We start from the raw sequence: 5,917 nt of genomic DNA, 5'->3' as shown, positions 1-5,917 counted from the left end.
GGAATGGAGTGGGGAGGGGGAGCGAACTGTGAGCTAGGGTTTGCCAAGCCTGAGCTGGAGAGAGGGGGCAAGTAGATCAGAGCCCCCCCGCAACCTCACAACCTTCCCCTCCAACTTCTTCCCCCCACAAGTTCAGGCCAAACAAGTCCCAGCCCACAGCTCACTGAAGCGCCAGAAGTTAAAGCAGGGACCTGAACATCTGTCAATGCCACTGGAGAGAGGAGTCTGAGATACCACTGTTCATGACATAGGCCAGAAAAGAGTATATTGTTTATATTGTAATTTAAAAGATGCGTAATAACTACGTGCCTGGTTCCTATCATGACATTAATTGGATGCGTTGTCAGTTGACTGGGGCTTCCAGCCGTGGGGATACATCATGCGCCTCCAAGGTTGGGAGCCTGCAGCTGATGGGGCTCCCAGCAGTGGGAGCTTCCTACTTGCCTCATGATCCCAGGCTCCCTCTGCACTCGTGATAAGGCATGATGGGACCTGATGCACAATCCCACAATCATGCCTCCTGCCATGTGTGTGTGGCCTGGCAGGAAGCACAATTGTGTGGATTGTGCATCAGATCCCATCACACCTTTACCTGCATGTCTGGCAGGGGCTTCAGTGTGGCAATTGGAGCAAAAGTAATCTCCCACTAGTAAGTGGAAGTATGGGTGGGGAAAAAGACCAGAGTTAAGATTACCCTTAATGACACATTTCCAGACTGTGTTTATTCAAAAATCAATTTATAAATTAGATTCCTTTTTGTTCTGAGGCATTGATTTTGCGCACACATAAACCTATCTTATTGAATGCCTATTTTGTCAGATGACAGCTTTTACCACTGACAGCAAAGTAACATTTTTGTAGGCTGTAAAATGGATAGGTCACAGTGTTCTTGGCTTCTCCTTTACAGCAGGGATCTGCAACATTTTCCAGCCGCAGGCCACAGTGACCCAGATCAGGTCTGAGGCAGGCCAGGACTAGGACCTGGCTGCCTCTGTTGCTTTTCCCTGCCACCTGTTTGTAGCATGGTGCAAGCAGAGCTCCCCTTCTACCAAAGCTCCTAGTGCCCATCTGCAGCTGGGAATGAGCCCTGCCCCCCCCACCAAAATCTTGCCAAAGCTTTGGATTCATGGCCCAGATCCAGCCCCTGGGCCATAGGTTACTGACTCCTGCTTTACATCAACTGACTACCGTGAGAGCTGGAAACTTTTACAGGTGCAATACAAAACCATTTCTCTTTTACATGTTAAACAAGTATGGGCTTAATATGCCAATTTGTGGATGGCCATCCTCAGCAAATATCCCTTTTTTCATTTGAGATACTGTAAGTGCTGTAACATAAAGACTTCATTGACCTCAGCAGGGATAAGTGACTTTATTGGTGACTTTATTTATATTCACTTGGCATTTATTCCTATAAGGCATCAAAGGAATTGTTTGTTGACTGGAGAGCATGCCATTGACAGAACTGCTCTGCAGTATTATATGTACTAGCAAATAGGATTATGAGTCAAGAGATTATCATGGAATCATAGAGAAGTCAGGCTGGAAGGGACCTCCTGAGGTCATCTAGTCCAACCCCCTGCCTGGGGCAGGATCACCCTTATTCAAACCATCCCACACAAATCCATCATCTAACCTTTATAGCAAAATTTCCATGGGGTTTAATCCAGGGATCACCAAACTCTGGGTCAGCAGTGACTGGCTCCAGTCTGCAAAATACCCCTGAATCATTGTGCTTACTCTTCTGGGGGAAGACAGTATTTCCTAAGAGACCAAAGAATCTAGCAGTCAATATTAAATGCTGCAAATATTTTCAATCTCTCCCTTGTCAATGAGAGAGATTGATTTCACCTCTCACAGTCTATTTGACTAAGTGTTCTGTTAAACTAAAGCTAGTCATGGGCAACAGCTACATTATTAGGGACAAAACCTGGAGCCATTGGATTCATGCCTCTCTAAAATCACCACCATTTATAACCTGCATCAGTTCTATCCTGGATCTCATTGCTTGAGGTCTTCTAAAGGATTTGCAATGTCTGCAGCTGTCTCATGCTCATCACCTTTGCATTCCCTTTTTGTGTGGGTTGTATTACAGCCGCGTGCCATCTAAACTCCATTTTTACATAAAAGTCTCTTTTTAGACACTTTTACAGGTAATAAAATAGGGTTATGATTAAGATTACATAGCATAATATAGGGGAAAACACCTTAAAGAGATAAACAACCCTCAAAAAAGTATTAGAAGCTGATGGCTTAAGATTAAATAGACATCTAGGCAAGTTAATGGATGGAAATGCAGACTTAAGAGTGTCCAGTTATCCAGAACTCTCCCCTGCAGTGAAGCCATGCACTTGCTGTAGGATTGATGTGTAGTGGTGTTTTTATTAAGAAAACATTAATTGGATTTTTAAGACATGCTAAATTGTCTGCCCCTCATAAAATAACTTTTTAAAGAGAAATTCACAACGATTTTTTTTTAATTGGCTACAATTCTGCACTTATTCTCAATTGATCTTAAGCCACAAGCTGCTTTCCTGGCAGATAAGAGTGTAAGATACTAATTGGAGGGAAAAGGACCCACTGTAAAATGAATTCATTCAGGGGGTTGGGCTAGATGACCTCCTGAGGGCCCTTCCAACACTAATTTTCTATGATAATTGTAACCCAACAGACTTGGTTGTACATGTTCTGAACCTTTGCTTGGTGCATGGAGAATGACAGTGGTACATGTCGGGGAACTTGCATTACATTTTTCATATGTGACAAAGAGCTTGAATATCTGCCTAAAAGTAATGCAGCTCAGCCTTAGCTATGGTACCTTCATAACACTTCCTTCTAAAGAAGTCAAACAGGAATCCCCCTTTCTGTTCTGCGTAATCTCCCTGATTCTGGTGATGTAAATCAGGACTTTACCAGCAGCTTTGCAGTAGATGTTTCTGTGGGCCAAATAAAATATAACTGTTAGTGTTTCCTTAGGTACCTGGCAAGCAGGGATGGATTGATAGGCCTTGCTCTTGCTCCTAATGACACCAGTAGAAAAAACTTGGTGACCTAAGGCAGACAGCAACTAACCAGAAATCACCCAGGACCCATCGAAAGGCATTCATAGCTGTGATTCCTGCCAGAATCGCTTTTGTGCACTCCAGTGACATTGGGACTCTAACCAGTGTCTATTTAAGTTATTCTATTTGTGCCTTTGCAGTGATCTGTATTAAAAAACAAAAATAAATCTGTCCAATTCTTAACTTGTTTACACATTCCTCGTTCCCCTTCATTCCTCCCTAGGGATCACTCTCACTGCTTGCACCACTCCAGCCCATTTCTTTTTTATAAGATTCACTTATACTCTTTGTCTCCCCTCCTCTTCTTGCTCTGTCCCTCCTGCTCCAGATTCCCTCTCTCCTTCTTTGCTCTTCCCACATTTTATCTTTCCAGTTTTTCTATCTTTCCCCATGTTCTCTGCATGCTCTCCACCTCAGTCTTTCCTAAACCCTGCACATTTATTCTTCCCCTTCATATAGAGGGAAGTTAAGGAAGTAATCTTTGCTTTGCTATCCATGGAAAGAAGCCCAGTTTGGGGGTGACTTTTCTTGTATTTATTGTACTACAATGTAGGTGGAGTGGGCCACGCAATAGGGAGCTTTCTGCCTCCTCCTTCTCTTTGGACTGAGAAAGTCTGGACAGGTGGAGGCCCTTTCCACTTGGGTATCCAAACTATACATCTCTCTGTGTAGCTTTCATCATTAAAATGTTGTACAAAAGTCAAAAATGATTGTATTCTTAAAAGGGAAATGGATCTTACTAGTTCAAGGACCTTCCCTTTCTGGTTACAGCAAAGGCGATCTGCATCTGCAATTGGACTGTAAATAAAACCTGTGGGGAAGGGGATAGAGATATTTTTCAGCGAGTCGGGGAGGGGTTTTATTAGTTTTTTAAACAAAGCAGGAGGAGCTAGGACCTGTGGCTACACAATTTAAAAAAGGACAGTGTTGGGAAGTTTGGCTCTGTCTAACCAAATGAGGTTCATCATATGCAAGGTTTGCATAACCCTCTCCTTGGAAAAAGCAATATTCATCTTGCTCTTCTGAAGTTTATTTTATTCCCTCCATCCCAAGCACTGCTCCGGCTATTTTCCTTACATGGGCTTAGACGAGACAAAGTTAGCATGCAAAAATCTAAGCTAATAAATATTGATCTCTTCACACATTATTCTAGTCTGACAACTGACTGTGGGGCAGAATTGTAACGATTAAAACTAGGTGTTGGACAGCTTGTAGCTCTTGAAATCCAGGCATAGGCTAGAATTGCTGCAGAGGCAGTTGAATGAATAACAGTCACATCTGAAACCTCAAGGAGACACAAAAGCAATGTCCCATTCAACTCTTTATTCTTCCCGCCTGTAGCTCATCACCTTTTCACCTAAACATGCTGCATCGGCTGCATGATCTTCAATACATCTGTTCTTACATTTTCAGGACCCTCCGTCTTTAGGTTTGCCTATAAATATTAGAACAACATGCTAAGGGGTGAGCTAGCCACAGTTTGGAGAGCAAATCACTGCTCCCTGGTACTCTGTTCATAAACTACGGGATGGTTCATTGGCTTGCCACTCTGCTGGATTTTAATATGCTCTGGGTTGTTCTAGATAAGCCATCTGTATTTCTGCTTTTCTTTAAAAAAATATGATTTTTTTTCCAACAAAATTGAGAAAAAGGGGTCAAGTAGCGAACTGGGAATAAACTGCAGCCTAATTAGTATGGCTGGTGCTAAAAAGCAGGTAAGGAGTCATTTGGGAAACCTGACTTTATAAACCAGCCGGTTTGATGATAATTAAGTATGCCATTACCTAGGAGGATTACCTAATGAGAATTAGCTGTTTTCTTTAAAAAGGTTAGGGAGATTTCAGAAGTCTTCAAAAGATATTTTGGGGAAATAAATGGAAAGAAAGGAAATAAATGTGGTACTGTTTATTTGTTTAGTTTTCTCCTTTGAGAGAAGGGAAAATAAAGAAGAGTCCTACCACTCCTTTTCCAATGAATTCAGTTGACACAGTTATTGTGATGGGTCTTGTCCAGTGGGCTGAGCATTGCTTTGTGAAACAGGAGGGCTGGTAGTCTAATTCCAGCCCAGCTGCTGACTCCCTCCATAGCTCTGGGTGACATTTCTTTGCCTCCTCCTTCATTCAGTAAGTGGAAATGGTACAGCCCCTCTTTTACTTAATCTGTGCAAAGGACATTGAGTGTAAGGGTGAAGTCATGCATTATGCTTAGACCATGCTAAATCTGTGTAATGTTAAGCAGTGTTAAACTTATAATGTGCTGTGAGCAGTTGCATGTTTCATAGTTTCACAGTTGGTAGGGTCGGAAGGGACCTGAGCAGATCATCGAGTCTGACCCCCTGCCATGGCAGGAAAGAGTACTGGGGTCAAACAACCCTGACAAAGTGCTTTTAAAGACCCCCAGGGCAGGATCCAGTTGGATCTGGAACCGGGAAACAGGTGCCCCCCCAATGCCTGCGGGTCCCGTCTGACTAGTTTGTAAACGGCCACTAGGTCCCCCCTTAGCCTTCTCTTGTGGAGCCTGAACAGGTTCAGGTCTCTTAGCCTCTCCTCGTAGGGCCTGCCTTGCTGCCCCCTGATCATGCGAGTGGCCCTCCTCTGGACCCTCTCAATGCTGTCCACATCCCTCCTGAAGTGCGGCACCCAGAACTGGACGCAGTACTCCAGCTGCAGCCTGACCAGTGCTGCATAGAGGGGGAGGATCACCTCCTTGGACCTGCTTGAGAAGCATCTGTGGATGCATGACAAGGTGCGGTTCACCTTCCTGACCGCGTCCCCACACTGTCAGCCCATGTTCATTTTAGCATCAATAATGATTCCAAGATCCTTTTCTGCCTCTGCACTGATGAGAAGGGAATT

This window comes from Alligator sinensis, unplaced genomic scaffold (assembly GCF_000455745.1).
Source record: "Alligator sinensis unplaced genomic scaffold, ASM45574v1 scaffold308_1, whole genome shotgun sequence".
Taxonomy (NCBI): domain Eukaryota; kingdom Metazoa; phylum Chordata; order Crocodylia; family Alligatoridae; genus Alligator; species Alligator sinensis.
Note: the sequence above shows the minus strand (reverse complement) of the source record.